The sequence below is a fragment of the Oncorhynchus masou genome, chromosome 3, assembly GCF_036934945.1.
Source record: "Oncorhynchus masou masou isolate Uvic2021 chromosome 3, UVic_Omas_1.1, whole genome shotgun sequence".
NCBI lineage: Eukaryota > Metazoa > Chordata > Actinopteri > Salmoniformes > Salmonidae > Oncorhynchus > Oncorhynchus masou.
This window is the reverse complement of record NC_088214.1, coordinates 30,325,473-30,344,386: the sequence shown is the minus strand read 5'-3', so window position 1 is coordinate 30,344,386 and position 18,914 is coordinate 30,325,473. Positions and strand designations below refer to the sequence as shown.

Sequence of the window (18,914 nt, the reverse complement as noted above, 5' to 3'; positions counted from 1 at the left end):
GGGTGGAGACAGGCACAAAGACAGGTGAAACAGATCAGCTAAAGATGTGTGACAGCTAAAGATAATGCTGGGAGCAAAGTTGCAAAATTCAAGTAATGCTAACATTTTACAGAGGGCTACGACTGATGAATAAGTCAAGAGTAGTCAATTAGTAGTCAAGAGACAGGTAAACATTTTCTCATATAAGTTACTTTCACAGCATGTTACATCATAATGCAGTAGCTAGATAATCAATTAAACCTATATAGCAGGGTTTTATTCAAACATTATATTTGTTTGGGATTCTTGCGGTCAATTTCCAGTCTACAAATGATTAGTAAGTATGTTCCAGCCCCCGGACCATCCACTCAAGAACAAATTGGCCTGCGGCTGAATCTAGTTGATGATCCCTGCAATACAGGATGACACAGTAAAACAAAACAAAGAAAGGGAATCAAGTGGTTTTATTTCAATGGAAAACAGGTGGTGTTGATGTGGGTTGTGTTTTTTTTATGGTGCTCACAGGCTTAACAGAGGCATCTGCCAGCCATATGTTCAACTTTCCATTCATACAGCCTTATTGGTATTCCCTGGAAAGCCTGACACATACGGTGCCTTCAAAAGTATTCATACACCATGACTTATTCCACATTGTGTTGTGTTACAGCCTTATGGCTCTCTAAGAGCTTTGCACACCAGGATTGTACAATATTAGCCCATTATTATTGTTTTAATTCTTCAAGCTCTGTCAAATTGGTTGTTGATCATTGCTAGACAACTATTTTCAAGTCTTGCCATAGATTTTCAAGCAGATTTAAGTGACCACTGTAAGTATTACTTTAGTACCTGGTTGTTGTTGATCCATCCTCAGTTTTCTCCTATCACAGCAATTAAACTCAGTAACTGTTTTAAAGTCACCATTGGCCTCATGGTAAAATCCCAGAGCGTTTTCCTTCCTCTCCGGCAACTGGATTAAGAAGGACGCCTGTACCTTTGTAATGACTCGGATTATTGATACACCATCCAAAGTGTCATTAATAACTTCACCTCAAGGGGATATTCAATGTCTGCTTTCATTTTTCATCTACCAATAGGTGCCCTTCTTTACAAGGCATTGGAAAACCTCCCTGGTTTTTGTGGTTGAATCTGAGTTTGAAATTCACTGCTCAACTGAGGGACCTTACAGATCAGCGATGAGGTAGTCAATAAAAAAATCATGCGAACCACTCTTATTGTACACAAAGTGAGTCCATGCGACTTATTGTGTGACTTGTTAAGCAAATGTCTACTCCTGAACTTATTTAGGCTTGTCACAACAAAGATGTTTAATGCTTATTGACTCAAGACATTATTATTATTAATTATTATTCATTAGATTTTTTTATTTTTTTAACGTCATTCTACTTTGACATTATGAGGTATTGTTGGTAGGCCAGTGACAAAACATCAACATGTAATCCATTTTAAATTCAGGCTGTAACACAACAAAATGTGGAAAGAGTCGAGGGGTATGAATACTTTCTGAAGGCTCTGTATCATGATTAAATCAATTTAGGGGTTAGTTGTTAGTGTTGTGCAGTCTACAAACTCAACATTGAAAACAATGTATTTGTAAAAATATCTAACATTTTCTTTTAACTCTACACTGAGTGTACAAGAACATTATGAACACCTTCCTAATATTGAGTTGCACCCCATTTTGCCCTTCGAACAGCCTCAATTCATTGGGCCATGGAATCTACAAGGTGTCAAAAGTGTTCGACAGAGATGCTGGTCCATGTCGATTCCAATGCTTTCCACAGTTGTGTCAAGTTGGCTGAATGTCCTTTGGGTGGTGGGCCATTCTTGATACACACAGGAAACTGTTGCACGTGAAAAACCCAGCAGCATTTCAGTTCTTGCCTGGCACCTACTTCCATACCCAATTCAAAGTCACATAAATATTTTGTCTTGCCCATTCAACCTCATACACAATCCATGACTCAATTGTCTCAAGGCTTAAAAATCGTTCTTTAACCTGGCTTCTCCCCTTCATCTACACTGATTGAAATGGATTCAGCAGGTGGCATGAATAAGGGATCATAGCTTTCACCTGGATACACCTGGTCAGGCTACGTCATGGAAAGAGCAGGTGTTCCTAAAGTTTTGAAAACTCAGTGTATGGTTGTCTTATAGCCTATATGTTTATAATATAACATGAATCAAGTGTAAATAAGTAGTGAAGATTCTGTGAAGAAATTGGCATTCATAAAATGTAAAGCATTACAAATTATAAGCATTATTAAGCTTATTTATAAAGCATTTATAAAGGCTCAGTAATGAAAGTTAGATAGGTACATAAGGTGTGCCTAAAATTCAGACATTTGACTACACATATAAAGCCAAATAAAGCACCAATACAGGCAACTGCTATAATAATCGTAATAATAATAATAATAATAATGATAAATAGTCATAACTTTTATAGTCCCTTTTTGAGGCTTGCACAATTGCAACGACAATTTCACAATGGAGACTGTTGTGTAACCTAATGGAAGAGGGGTGGTTAAAGCCAAATGAGTTTACATTGGTTTGCAAGTCTAATACATGTTTGAATGAATTACACATACTACAAACAGGTATCATACAATAGTTGCAAGTAGCCGACTATGTATATATGTGCAACAAAACTGTAAGAGTGTTAAATGGATCACAATAGTGATTTTAGACAGAGACCGCTACATTCTGGTCCAGGTCACAAGATATGAAAACTAATTACATTTCACACATTGTCATGTTCTAATGTTTCATAATTTGTGTGAGGATTTAGTTTTCCATAAATTGAAATGTGCACAGCATACAATAGTGTGTAATTGACAATTAGTTATTTATGCAAAAAATAGACATTAGAATGATAATTCACCTTTGTCATTCTCATAACTTCCTCAACATTTAAATAAGGCAAGCAAACAGGTAGCTAGGTTTTTCCTAAATATATACCCACAAACAGCCATTTCTGCAGCTCCTGGCTGTCCTTCAGGTGAGGTACTACTTATCCTACATGTGCTGCCCACTACCCCTTCTGAAGGACTGGTTGATCAGGCCCAAGTGAGCCCGTTGGCTCGTCCACTGCTTCTCACTCTTCACCCACAACCAATGAGATGTTCTCTCTGCCTCCTGAACAGTTATATGACAGATCTTCTTTGTCTGTGCTCCTCCTATAGACTGCCCTCCACAGTCATGAAGCCCAGTGACAAGGTTTTTCTATGTATAATAATGATACAATAGTTCCATCTAGTGGTGACACCTTGACATTGCTTATATTTTCAAGGGTAAGTTACTAGTGAGAGTCAATAGGTGTCAGTAGAGACTCATCAATTTGCTCCCATTCCTTTAAATGACGCATGCGCCGTGCCAACACTTTACAGGTGTCTGTGTAGAATAATTTCCCCACTAAACAGAATATACATATATATGTTTTAACCCTTTTAGGTCACAATTGCATATTTTGTTTGTGCTTCTTGTGTTAACAATTTGCATTTATTTTATATGAACAGATTGTGGTTTTCCAAAGTGCATGCAGGCAGAGTCAACTGTATTCATTACTAAATTGTGTACAACAATATATAATATAGGCCAGGGCTAACCCAAGCTTCATGTCCACACCCGACTCAACCCTAACCCTAGCCATAACCCTAGCTTCAATGTCCACACCCCGGATCAAGAATAAACCTAACCCTCAACCTAACCCTAATCCTAATCTTAACCCTAACCCTAGCTTCGTGTCCACACCCCGGATCAACACAAACCGGAACCATAACTCTTTGTGATTTCCATTCTGCTTCCAGTATTGCCGGACCCTGAAATCAAGCAAGAATATTGTGCAGGACATATATATAATATATGTACAGGAGATGTATGCAACATCTAACTTAGTGTTTTGTAAGGTCTTATCATATGTTCATCTTCTTGTGTCTTTGTCTACGTTTTTCTGTGGTGTCTTCATGTCTCAATGTTAATAACATGACTTATTATATATTGACAATAAATTACATCAAAGCAAGCATGTGTTTGTATAATTGAGGGTGTGATCTATTTTCTCATGCTGATACCCCCTCGACCACGTTTGCAGACCTTATGCACACTCTGCTGGATGCGTTGCAAAGCATGCTTGCCCTCATTTTCTGTCAACGCCCACACACACATCCTGTCACAGGCACAGCTTGAGGTGGAAACAACCACATACGCCTCTGACGCAGTCAGCCAGCATCAGACCATTTTACACAGCTCAATACTGAGACCACATCCCGTGGAAATAATCATGCAAAACCCAACCCCAATGTTATTCCACTCCACCTCCCCATTTTGAGCTGTAAATCAGCACAGAGACTAAACAACTTAGTGGTTTCAGAAAATGAAATCTGCCTCCATAGTTTACCAGTGTTTAATGTTAGAACAGTTATGATGTTCACCAGGTTATGAATGCTCTCGGCTCATTAGGGTGTTTTCATCAATACAATTTGAATTTGCAGAAGAACGATACAGTTGCATAATAGCTTTGCTGGTGCAAAACTAAGTTGATGGGTCAGTGTGTGTAGGTTAATTCATAGGTTAGCACAGCATTTACAGTGTAATTGTAGTGCTACAGAGTACACATGGCCAAACAAAGCCCCAAAACAGGAAACTGTTGTAATAATTATGAATAGTGATAACTTTTATAGTTCTACAGTACCTGTTGAGGCTTGCACAATTTCAAAACAATTTCACAATAGAGACTATTTTGTAATCTTAAGAAGTCAAATCCGCAGGCAGACTATGAAATCTATGTTTACAGTATAAATCAAGCTAGCCATAAGATTCAGAATGCAAAGTCTCAGTATTATGTGGATGCTCTCAATGAAAATGGACATCACCCCAAAAACTCTGGAAAGTTCCTCAAGATCTGGACTCATCAAGAAGATGTTAAACAAAATCCTGTTTAAATGGTATAGAGACAGACAACGGAATCTGCTTTGAACAACTGAAAACAGTTGGGCATTTTCATACATTTTTTACAACCATTGTTGCCCCACCAGTTTCTAAACTACCTACTGTACAACATTTGTAAATTACAAATTTGAGACCGTGTCTGTATCAGAGGAGAAGGTAACAAAATGATGTTCTCATTGTGTGCAAACAAGTCAACTGGCCTGGATCAGATCCCAGCCAGATTCTTGAAAGATAGTTCAGGTGTCACCTACAAAACCATTACCCACATTGTAAACCTGTCTATAAACCAAGAAGAATTGTAGATCTGAGGTAGGGAACTACAGGTCTGTCTCAATTCTGACCACAATATCCAAGGTCTTTGAAAGGTTCTTTATGATCAGGTTGAGGAGTATCTCATTCAGCATAACCTACTGTATGAATACCAGTCCGGGTTCCGCGCAGCCAAATCTACAGACACATGCCTTACTCATCTCTTTTATCACATCAGATTGGAAAATGAGAAAGGACATTATACTTGCATGGTAATGCTTGACCTTCACAAAGCCTTTGACACCGTAGACCATGCCTTACTGATGTTTAAACTGTGTATGGGACTAAACAAAACCGCTGTGAATTGGTTTAGGTCGTACCTTACAAGGGGATCCCAGGCCTGTGACCTTACAAGGAGATCCCAGGCCTGTGACCTTACAAGGGGATCCCAGGTCTGGGATGTTGATGGGACCCTATTAGAGGTTAAGGAGATTACTTGGGCCTCTTTTGTTTCTTATTTATGTTAACGACATGCCAGCAGCAGTAAAACGCAAACTACTACTATATGCTGATGACTCTGTGTTGCTGTTGTCCGGGAAGGATACCTCACAGATTGAAGAGATACTTGGTAGGGAGTTGGCGTCAGTGAAGGAGTGGCTTACAGACAACAAGCTGTCATTACCTTTAGGCAAAACTGAATTCATACTGTTCTGTTCGGCATTAAACAGAGACTGCAGGAGGTAGATAGACAATGGTGACCTGTAATAGAAATTCAATTGTTTCCAAAGCGTCTGTCACATATCTAGGCATACATTAGATCTGTCACTCACAGGTGAGTCTATTGCTGCTGGAGTTATATCCAAGAGTGCCAGTAAACTCATATTTCTCTACCACAGAACAAATCAGTTTTACATCAAAATACAAAAAACTGACAACACAGATACAGTGTGATTTTGACTATGCCTGATCTGCAGTGGGCTGACGACAAAATGAAAGCATAAGATGCAGGTTGTGCAAAACAACGTCATTAGATATCTTCTAAATGTACCCTCCAGAACACATGTTGGAGGAAATTCATTCTTAGCAGTGGGTCTGTTGCCATACAGCCCAGGGTGGAACAGCTGAAGCATAACCATATAAACTGGGTGGTTCAAGCCCTGAATGCTGACTGGCTGACAGTATGCCAAGGGTATGACAAAACATGTATTTTTACTGTTCTAATTACGTTGGTAACCAGTTTATAATAACATTAAGGCACCCCAGGGTTTTCTGATATAAGGCCAATATACCAGAGCTAAGGGCTGTTCTTAGGCATGACGTAATAAGACCACCTTGGGCCTTATTGCTTAAGTATAAGAATCTTAGTGGTACTGCTTCTGACTACATAGGCTCACAGATAGCTATGGTTCATATTCTTGTCCATAACACAAGAGCCAGCATTCACAGCTGTAAGGTGCCAAGGGTCAATAGTGAGACTTGTTCTACTACACTGGTGTTCTGTTGTGGAATAGGTGGAAGGTAGCTTAGCAGGTAAGAGCTTTGGGGCAGTAACCGAAAGGTCACTGTTTTGAATCCCTGAGCCGACTTGGTGAGAAATCTGTTGATGTGCCCTTGATCATGGCACTTAAACCTAATTGCTCCTGTAAGTCGCTCTGGATGAGAGTGCCTGTTAAACGTAAATGAATAGCCTCCCACTGCCTATTGAATTGTCCCAGGACAGGTCAGAGCTCTTTGGAGAAGGTTGAGTATCACTTAGTGTCAATGACAGGCATTTATGCCTCTGCTACAAGAGAAAGGTACAGGCAGAGGTCTGGCCGTAAGGCCATCTTAGTATTATAGTTTTATTGATAAGGACATAGATTTATTGATTTATAATTCCTTTAGAGTCCAGGAGGACAAATAATGATATTAGGATAGGTTGACTGAATCTTTACTTTTTTAGTTATTTAGTTATTCTATGGTGTATGATGCTATTTTGTACTGTAGGGATTACTGTTGTTTTCTTGTTTTTTTTGTCTGTTTTGTGTGTAATCCATCGGGGACCAAGTTGGAGAAAAGTGAGTTTTGTGTTATCCCTGTGTTGTACTCAGAGCATTATACCCAAATGAATCAATCAATCAATCAATCAATCAATCAGTAGTTATAGTGTGCAGGGGAATATTAAATAGATTATTAAATGGATTAAAGTAATGGCAGGAATTAAACATACCTTGAATCAAAAGGAAGAGCAAAAGCTTTTGTCTTAAGATACGTAACAGTAAACTATTGCCACTGGATACACAGCCCAGTCGGTAAAGTGGAGGCCATGGGATGAGGGAATTCATCTGAACTGCTTCTACTCAAAACTATTCAATATGCTTTAATGTAGAAGATTTATGGCACATATTTTGAACTACTGTAGGAATAATCCTGAAGATAATGCTGGAGGCAAAATTGTAAAACTCAGGTCATTCTTTATGCAAGCATGTTACATAGGGCTTTAATTATGAAATCTTAGTCGAGAGACGGTAAATATCCTCATATAAGTTAAATACACAGACTCAAATGTTACAGTGTACTAGCTGAGTAATCAATTGAAACAATACAGGATGACAATGTAAAACAAAACAAAGGAAATGTAAGTGGTTTTATTTGGATGGAAAACAGGTGGTATGGATGTGGGTTGTGGATATATTTATGGAGCTCACAGGCTTAGCAGAGGCAGCTGCCAGCCATGTGTTTAACTTTCCATTCACACAGCCTTCTTGGTATACCCTGGAAAGCCTGACACATATAATGACTAAATCAACTTGGGGTTTAGTTCTTTGTGCTGTGCAAAAATTGGGTGTCTACAAACTTAACGTTAAAACAACTTGACTGATGGAACTATATAATGTAACTGTCCTTAATAAACCTTGAGTGCAATGTATTATTACTATTATTCATAAAGTATAAACACTATATATGCTATTATGAAATGGGATTTATTGAATTCATAAACATCTGCTGTATAAACATTACAAAGTGTAAAGCATTTATACATTAGTATTTTAGTATATAAGCATGTCTCAGACAGTTTTAATTGCCCTCAGCACATATTTTGCTGTAGACTTATGACTGAGTGATGAATGATTGAGATGAATATATTTACTGTAGATCACATGTACTTGACTCTAGGTGCCACCCACACAAAGTTCCACAAACAGGTATAACAGTTTGAATTAACAATGAAGGCTTTTTCCTCTTTCTTTTTGGTGTGTGGGAGCAGACAGACTTGAGTAAGATTTGAAGACTTCAGGAGAGAAAAATATTCCATACAATTCATTTATTTCATTAATATTTTTTAAATGATTTGGATTCTTTGTTTCCACCAATCTGTGTCTGTGAGGACAGTGATTTAGCTGGCAGTCCAAAGAATGAACAAATTCCTATGAATAAAACTTAAAGAGCTTCAGACCTCTAGAATGTAATAACAATGCAACTGGCTACAGTATTTACAATTCACGAATATCGTTTTTTACTCTGGCAAAGCATGATGAGAAGTGGTCAATTGTCAAATCAGTAGTTCTTCTGGAAATAATTTATTGTGTTGTCTTTGAAGGACTGATGGGCATTTTCTGAAAATATATAAATAAAACTAACATATAAATGCATGATATACAAATACACATCTACAGAGGTAAGTGTCATGTTAAATATCTGTCTTGGAAAACAAGGCATTGTCTTGTTCACAATATACCTTTCAATTACAATATTCTGAACAATCACAAACCATGTTCTGCCTTGCAGATTCAGTTGTAAAGAGAAACTGTACAACTATGAACTCACTCTAACTTATCCACAGATAAAGTCATCAGCACGTTGAAAACGATGGTCTTAAGGTTCTCTGAACCACCTCCTGGCAAATAGAGAAAATAAATAGTTATGTATGTTGTATGGTTAGCTGCGACACTTTTCATTGTCATATTCGTAAACACAGTGCACATACTGAAATGTACTGTGATTTGCCATTGCGGTAGTGATACGCACATCAGATTCTTACCTTCAATGCATTCGCCTCCATTTCCCATAAGGGCTCCTTGGCTGTTTTGTACTGTAAGGATTACTGTTGTTTTCTTGTGTTTTGTCTGTATTGTGTATTCCATCAGGGACCACGTTGGAGACAAGTCAAATTTGTGTTATCCCCTGGGTTGTACTCAGAGCATATTTCAAAATCAATCTATCAATCGGTACTTACAGTGCGCTGTGGAATATTAAAAAGATGATTAAACGGATTAAAGAAATTGCAGAAATAAAATGTATTTTTAATCAAGAGCAAAAGCTTTTATCTTAAGATACGTAACAGTAAACTATTGCCACTGGATACACAGCCCAGTCGGTAAAGTGGAGGCCATGGGATGAGGGAATTCATCTGACCTGCTTCTACTCAAAACTATTCAATATGCTTTAATGTAGAAGATTTATGGCACATATTTTGAACTACAGTGGGAATGATCCTGAAGATAATGCTGGAGGCAAAATTGTAAAACTCAGGTCATTCTTTATGCAAGCATGTTACATAGGGCTTTAAATGTGAAATCTTAATAGTCTATAGACGGTAAATATCCTCGTATGTTAAATACACAGAATCAAATGTTGCAGTGTACTAGCTGAGTATTCAATTAAAACAATACAGGATGACAATGTAAAACAAAACAAAGGAAATGTAAGTGGTTTTTTTTGGATGGAAAAGAAAACAGGTGGTGTGGATGTGGGTTGTGGATATATTTATGGAGCTCACAGGCTTAGCAGAGGCAGCTGCCAGCCATGTGTTTAACTTTCCATTCACACAGCCTTCTTGGTATACCCTGGAAAGCCTGACACATATAATGACTAAATCAACTTGGGGTTTAGTTCTTTGTGCTGTGCAAAAATTGGGTGTCTACAAACTTAACATTAAAACAACTTGACTGATGGAACTATATAATGTAACTGTCCTTAATAAACCTTGAGTGCAATGTATTATTACTATTATTCATAAAGTATAAACACTATATATGCTATTATGAAATGGGATTTATTGAATTCATAAACATCTACTGTATAAACATTACAAAATATGAGCATTGTAAGCATGTATTTTTATGTATAAAACATTTATACATTAGTATTTTAGTACATAAGCGTGTCTCAGACAGTTTTAATTGCGCTCAGCACATATTTTGCTTTAGACTTATGACTGAGTGATGAATGATTGAGATGAATATATTTACTGTAGATCGCATGTACTTGATTCTAGGTAGCCACCCACACAAAGTTCCACAAACAAGTATAACAGTTAGAATGTAAAATGAAGTATTTTTTCACTTTCTTCTTTGTGTGTGGGAGCAGACAGATTTGAGTAAGATTTGAAGACTTCAGGAGAAAAAAATGTTCCACATAATAAATTTATTTCATGAATATTTAGTAAAATGCTTCAGATTCTTTGTTTCCAACAATATGTGTCTGTGAGGACAGTCATTTAGTTGGCAGTCCAAAATATTAAGAAATTCACATGAGTAAAACTTCACACATCCAGAATGTAATTACAACGCAATTGACTGAAGTATTTACAGTTAATCAATATTTGTGTTTTATTCTGGCAAAGCATGATGAGACGTGGTCAGTAGTCAAATCAATAGTTCTTCTGGGAAAATGTATTGTGTCGTCTTTGAGGAACTGATGTATATCTTCTGAAAATAGAAAATAAACAAACATATTAACGCATGACATACAAATACACATCTACAAGGCATTGTCTTGTTCACAATATACCTTTCCATGAAAATATTCAATCACAAAACCATGTTATGCCTTGCAGATTGAGTTGTAAAGAGAAACTGTGCAACTATGAACTCACTCTAACTCATCCACCGTCATCAGCACGTTGAAAATGATGGTCTTCAGGAACAGAATTCTCAAGGCCCAGAATGGTCAGGGATAAGAAATTGAGCTTTGCATCTAGAAATGGAAATACCATAGTGATCAATATTTTATATTATAAGCAACAAGTGCCAAATAGGGTGATATTTTTTTGGAGACGTTTGATCATATCACAAACGAGAGAGTAAATGCTCTGATATGTACCTGTGTCAAAATACCAGTTTGCTTCACATTTCTCTGAACCACCTCCTGGCAAATAGAAAAAATAAATAGTTAAGTATGTTGTATGGTTAGCTGCAACATTCATAATTGACATATTCATAGACACACTTAGCGCACATACTGAAATGTACTGTGATTTGGCATTGCAGTAGTGATACACCCATCAGACTCTTACCTTCAATGCATTCACATCCATTTTCCTGACAGCTACTTGGCTGTTTTGTACTGTAGGGATTACTGTTGTTTTCTTGTGTTTCGTCTGTTTTGTGTGTAATCACCTTGGAGACAAGGGAAATTTGTGTTATTCCCTGGGTTGTACTCAGAGCATTATTCCCAAATTAATCAATCAATCAGTAGTTACATTGTGCTGTGGAATATTAAATAGATGATTAAAGGGATTAATGAAATGGCAGAAAACATATCAACTTTGAATCAAAAGAATGAGAAAAAGCTTGTCTTAAGATACAGTTAAGAAAAACTTTTGCCACTTGATACACAGCCCAGTCGGTAAACTGGAGGCCATAGGATGAGGGAAATCATCTGAACTGCTTCAACAAGAAACTATTCAATATACATTAATTTAGCAGATTATCGGTACATATAGTGCCTTGCAAAAAGTATTCAGACCCGCTCCCCCTCCCTGGCGCTGTTCCGTTTCACGTCCGTCAGCTAATAAACCTTCACTCCCTGTACCTGCTTCTCATCTCCTGCGTCGCTCCCTTACAGAATGCAGATACCACTACAAGAGGCATCGGGGAGTTCTTTTTGTTTTGTGGGTGACATCGGAACCGCCCTAGCTAGCTCGAGAGGTGTCCTTGCCCCGATTGGCTCGGAAGGCTCCCATCCCACGTCATGCTTCAGCCGGCTCGTAGGGCTCCGATGCCTTGGCTGGATCTTCAGGCTCCCACGCCTCAGCAGGTTCGCCAGGCTTGAGTTTTCTTGTTTTGTTGGTGACATTGGGGTTGCATTCTGCCGCCGGAGGTGCCTAGGCCAGCTCGTCGGGCTGCCATGCCATAGCTGGCTCGAGAGGTTTCTTTGCCTCGGTTGGCTCGGCAGGTTCCCATCCCACGTCATGCTTCAGCCGGCCCATGGGGTTTCTACGCCGCAGCGGCATCTTCAGGCTCTCACGCCTCAGCAGGTTCGCCAGGCTTAAGTTTTCTTGTTTTGTTGGTGACATCGGGCTTGGATTCTGCCGCCGGAGGTGCCTAGGCCAGCTCGTCGGGCTACCACGCCATAGCTGGCTCGAGAGGTTTCTTTGCCTCGGTTGGCTCGGCAGGTTCCCATCCCACGTCATGCTTCAGCCGGCCCATGGGGTTTCTATGTCGCAGCGGGATCTTCAGGCTCCCACGCCTCAGCAGGTTCGCCAGACCCCACGCCTCTGCCGGATCGTCGGGCTTCTACGCCCCAACCGGCTTGTCCAGCGCCCATGTCTAGGCCGGCCCATTAGGCTCGCCCAGTTGGGATGCAGGGTGGCGTCCCTAGAGGGGGGATACTGTCACGCTTGCTCCTGCTCCCGCTCCCCCTCCCTGGCACTCGAGGGCGGCAGGCTACCCGTCATCATACACACCTGTTACCAACATTACATGCAAATCAAATCAAATAAAAATGTATTTGTCACATACACATGGGTAGCAGATGTTAATGTGAGTGTAGCGAAATGCTTGTGCTTCTAGTTCCGACAATGCAGTAATAACCAACGAGTAATATAACCTAACAATTCCAAAACTACTACCTTGTACACACAAGTGTAAAGGGATAAAGAATATGTACATAAAAATATATGAATGAGTGATGGTACAGAACGGCATAGGCAAGATGCAGTAGATGGTATTGAGTACAGTATATACATATGAGATGAGTAATGTAGGGTATGTAAACAAAGTGGCATAGTTTAAAGTGGCTAGTGATACATGTATTACACAAAGATGCAGTAGATGATATAGAGTACATTATATGCAGTACATACTGTATACATATGAGGTGAGTATTGTAGTGTATGTAAACATTATATTAAGTATCATTGTTTAAAGTGGCTAGTGATATATTTTCCCATCAATTCTCATTATTAAAGTGGCTGGAGTTGAGTCAGTGTTTTGGCAGCAGCCACTCAATGTTAGTGGTGGCTGTTTAACAGTCTGATGGCCTTGAGATACAAGCTGTTTTTCAGTCTCTCGGTCACTGCTTTGATGCACCTGTACTGACCTCGCCTTCTGGATAATAGTGGGATGAACAGGCAGTGGCTCGGGTGGTTGTTGTCCTTGATGATCTTCGTGGCCTTCCTGTGACATCGGGTGGTGTAGGTGTCCTGGAGGGCAGGTAGTTTGCCCCCGGTGATGCGTTGTGCTGACCTCACTACCCTCTGGAGAGCCTTACAGTTGTGGGCGGAGCAGTTGCCGTACCAGGAGGTGATACAGCCCGACAGGATGCTCTCGATTGTGCATCTGTAGAAGTTTGTGAGTGCTTTTGGTGACAAGCTGAATCTCTTCAGCCTCCTGAGGTTGAAGAGGCGCTGCTGCGCCTTCTTCACGACGCTGTCTGTGTGGGTGGACCAATTCAGTTTGTCCTTGATGTGTACCCTGAGGAACTTAAAACTTACTACCCTCTCCACTACTGTCCCGTCGATGTGGATAGGGGGGTGCTCCCTCTGCTGTTTCCTGAAGTCCACAATTATCTCCTTTGTTTTGTTGACGTTGAGTGTGAGGTTATTTTCCTGACACCACACTCTGAGGGCCCTCACCTCCTCCCTGTAGGCCGTCTTATCGTTGTTGGTAATCAAGCCTACCACTGTAGTGTCGTCCGCAAACTTGATGATTGAGTTGGAGGCGTGCATGGCCACGCAGTCGTGAGTGAACAGGGAGTACAGGAGAGGGCTCAGAACGCACCCTTGTGGGGCTCCAGTGTTGAGGATCAGTGGGGTGGAGATGTTGTTACCTACCCTCACCACCTGGGGGCGGCCAGTCAAGTCCAGTACCCAGTTGCACAGGGCGGGGTCGAGACCCAGGGTCTCAAGCTTAATGATGAGTTTGGAGGGTACTATGGTGTTCAATTCTGAGCTGTAGTCGATGAACAGCATTCTCACATATGTATTCCTCTTGTCCAGATGAGTTAGGGCAGTGTGCAGTGTGCTTGCGATTGCATCGTCTGTGGACCTATTTGGGCGGTAAGAATATTGGAGTGGGTCTAGGGTGTCAGGTAGTGTGCATCTGCGCTCATTGGACTCACCGGGACTCACCTGGACTCCTTCACTTTGTTGATTACCCCCTGTACATCTGTCTGTTCCTTGGTTGTGTTCCCTGTGTCCGCATTATTCGGTATTGTGTTTGTAATGTGTTCCTGTCCAGATGCTGTTCCTGTTCCGTTTCATGTCCGTCAGCTAATAAACCTTCACTCCCTGTACCTGCTTCTCATCTTCTGCGTTGCTCCCTTACAGTTACAAATTGTGATTGAAATGGATTTGATTGAAAAAAATGTCAATAATCCACACAAAATACAATGTTATGTCGAAGTCAAAGAAAATGTGTATATTTTTAAGATAGATAAAAAATGAATAACCAAAATATAGTCGTTGCATACTGTAAGTATCCAGACCCGTTGTTTTGGCAAGCCCAAATTAGTTCAGAATAAACATTGGACTTAACAAAACACATAAAACTGTAAGTTACATGGACTCACTTTGTGTGAAATAATAGGGGGTTGACATGATTGTTGAATGACTAACCCTTCCTCTGTACCCCATACACACAACATCTGTAAGGTCCCTTCGTCAATTATGGAATTTCAAGCACAGATTCAACTACAAAAACCAGGGGGCTTTTTGAAAGCCTCCTGAAGAAGGGCAGTGATTGGTAGATGGGTAACAAAAACAAATGGGACATTGAATATATCTTTAAGCATGGTCAAGATAATAATTATGCTGTGGATTATGTATTAAACCACATCGAAGATCAAAGATACAGTCGTCATGCTGAACTGAACTGCAGGACAGGAATGAAACTGCTCAGGATGTTACCATGAGGCTAATGGTGACTTCAAACAGCTACAGAGTTCAATGGCTGTGATGGGAGAAAACAACGTTGCAGTGACTCCAAAATACTGACTTAAGTGACAGAGTGAAAGAAGAATACTATATACAGAATATAAATATTCCAAAACATTCAGCTTGTATGCAGCATGACACTAAAGTAATACTGCAACAACAAAAAACCTAACACCAGGCCAAAACTACAATGGAGTTGCGTACTAAGAAGACAGTGAACGTTTCTAAGTGCCCAAGTTACAGTATTGTCTTAAATATGTTTAAGAATCTATGGAAAGACTTGAAAACAGCTGTTTAGCCATGATCCCCAACATCTTGACAGAGCTTGAATATTTTTTTAAAGAACAATGAGCAAATATTGCACAGTCTTGGAGTGCAAAACTCTTAAAGACTCAAAACTGTAATCGATGCCAAAGGTGTTTCTAACACGTATTGATTCAGGGAGATAAATAATTATGCAAAGACTATACTAGAATGTGTCTTGTACATTGACATTACAGAGTATTTTGTGTATATTGTTGGCAAAAAAATAAAATACAATCAATTTTAATTGCACTTTTGTAACACAATAAAATGGGAAGAAATGTAAGGGTTCTGAATACTTTTGCAATGCAATGTATATTGAACTACAGTATGAATAATGCTGAATATAATTCTGGAAGCAAAACTGCAAAACACTGGTAATTCTGTATGCAAGTATGTTACAGAGGGCTTTGATTTATGAATTATGAAATCACAAAGGGTGTTCTTTAATGGAAGCCTCGCAAACATAATCCAGGTAGAGTCAGGCATTCCCCAGGGCAGCAATCTAGGCACCTTTATTTGAAAAAAATCTTTACTAATGACCTGCCACTGGCTCTGAGTAAAGCCTGTGTGTCTATATATGCTTATGACGCAACACTATACATGTCAGCTACCACAGCAAGTGAAACAACTGCAACATTTAACAAAGAGCTGCAGACAGTTTCAGAATGGGTGGCAAGAAATAAGTTTGTCCTAAATATTTCAAAAACTAAAAGCATTATATTTGGGACACATCATTCACTAAACCTTAAACCTTAACTAAATCTTGCAGTATATAATGTGGAAATGTAACAAGTTGAGGAGACTAAACTGCTTGGTGTAACCCTGGATTGTATAATGTCATGGTCAAAATATATCGATGCAACTGTAGCTAAGATCGGGAGAGGTCTGTCCATAATAAAGTGCTGCTCTGCTTTCCTAAAAATGCTATCAAAAAGGCAGGAAAAAGGCAGGTCCGACAGACCCTAGTTTTGTCGCTCCTGGACTACTGTCCAGTCGTGTGATCAGGTTCCACAAAGAGGAACTTAGGAAAATTATAATTGGCCCAGAACAGGGCAGCACGGCTGGCCCTTAAATGTACACAGAAATCTAACATTAATAATATGCATATCAATCTCCCCTCTACTTTGAGCCAAGAGAGATTGACATGCATATTAGTACAACTTGTATTTGTGAGAAGTATTGTCATGTTGAACCAACCGAGCTAGTACACAGCTCAGACACCCATGCATACCCAACAAAACATTCCACCAGTGGTCTTTTCACAGTCCCCAAGTCAAATCAAATGAAATGTTATTTGTCACGTACACATGGTTTGCAGATGTTAATGTGAGTGTAGTGAAATGCTTGTGCTTCTAGTTCCGACAATGCATTAATAACCAACGAGTAATCTAACCTAACAATTTCACAACAACTACCTTATACACACAAGTGTAAAGGGATGAAGAATATGTACATAAAAATATATGAATGAGTGATGGTACAGAACGGCATAGGCAAGATGCAGTAGATGGTATCCAGTACACTATATACATATGAGATGAGTAATGTAGGGTATGTAACATATAAAAGTGTCATAGTGGCTAGTGATACATGTATTACATAAAGATGTTTAAAGTGGCTAATGATAAATTTTTACATCAATTTTCCCATTATTAAAGTGGCTGGAGTTGAGTCAGTATGTTGGCAGCAGCCACTCAATGTTAGTGGTGGCTGTTTAACAGTCTGATGGCCTTGAGATAGAAGCTGTTTTTCAGTGCAGAACAGACTATGGGAGGTGCACAGTACTGTACTATATAAAGCCATGAATAAATGGAATTATAGTCCACATCAAGTAACTCATGCAAGCAGAAAATCTGATTTAAAAAAACAGATACAAATACACCTTATGGAACAGCGGGACTGTGAAGAGAGACACACACAGGCACACACATACACAAAAACATGATAACATACGCACTATGAAGACACGTACAAATGGATTTTGTGTTGAAGATATGTGATAGTAGTGGCATGAGGGCACATACTTCATGTGCTCTGAAATCTGTTTTTTTTTTATTGCATATAACTGTCAAATTTTGCTGGACCCCAGGAAGAGCAGCTGCTGCCAATGGGGATCCATAATATATACAAATACAAACAGTCTAGAGACTAGTAAATGTCCTCATATTAGTTAAATACACAGACTCAAATTTTGCAGTGTACTATCTGGTTCATCAAAAAAAACAATCTCTATTGCACACCACACTGCCCTTTCCCACCTGGACAAAAGGAACGCCTACAATTGAAGTCGGAAGTTTACTTACACTTATGTTGGAGTCATTAAAACTTGTTTTTCAACCACTCCACAAATGTTTTGTTAACAAACTACAGTTTTGGCAAGTCAGTTAGGACATCTACTTTGTGCATGACACAAGTCATTTTTCCAACAATTTTTTACAGAGAGATTATTTCACTTATAATCAATGTATCACAATTCCAGTGGGTCAGAAGTTTACATACACTAAGTTGACTGTGCCATTAAATAGCTCGGAAAATTCCAGAAAATTATGTCATGGCTTTAGAAGCTTCTGAGGCTAATTGACATAATTTGAGTCAATTGGATGTGTACCTGTGGATGTATTTCAAGGCCTACCTTCATACTCAGTGCCTCTCTGCTTGATATCATAGCAAAATCAAAAGAAACCAGCCAAGACCTCAGAAAAACAGTTGTCATACCATTAAGGAAGGAGACGCATTCTGTCTTCTAGAGATGAACGTACTTTGGTGCGAAAAGTGCGAATCAATCTCAGAACAGCAGCAAAGGACCTTGTGAAGATGCTGGAGAAAACAGGTACAAAAGTATCTATATCCACAGTAAAACGAGTCTTATATTGACATAACCTGAAAGGCCTCTCAGCAAGGAAGAAGCCACTGCTCCAAAACCACCATAAAAAAGCCAGACTACGGTTTGCAACTGCACATGGGGACAAAGATCGTACTTTTTGGAGAAATGTCCTCTGGGCTGATGAAAAAAAATTAGAACTGTTTGGCCATAATGACCATCGTTATGTTTGGAGGAAAAGGGGGAGACTTGCAAGCCAAAGAACACCATCCCAACCGTGAAGCACGGGGGTGGCAGCATCATGTTGTATGGGTGTGTCACGCCCTGGTCTTAGTATTTTGTGTTTTCTTTATCTATTTGGTCAGGCCAGGGTGTGACATGGGTTTTTGTATGTGGTGTGTTTTGTCTTGGGGTTTTTTCACAGGTATTGGGATTGTAGCTTAGTGGGGTGTT

At 39.5% G+C, this 18,914-nt stretch overlaps 1 long non-coding RNA gene across 1 annotated transcript; it reads right to left on the bottom strand.

Annotated features, from left to right (window-relative positions):
- Positions 1–10,635: 10,635 nt before the first annotated feature.
- On the bottom strand, positions 10,636–11,567 carry LOC135508064 (uncharacterized). The gene is made up of 4 exons (XR_010450750.1): positions 11,474–11,567; positions 11,281–11,325; positions 11,054–11,154; positions 10,636–10,886 (listed from the first exon to the last, which is right to left on the bottom strand). It is a non-coding gene; the product is annotated as an uncharacterized LOC135508064 (long non-coding RNA).
- Positions 11,568–18,914: the final 7,347 nt, after the last annotated feature.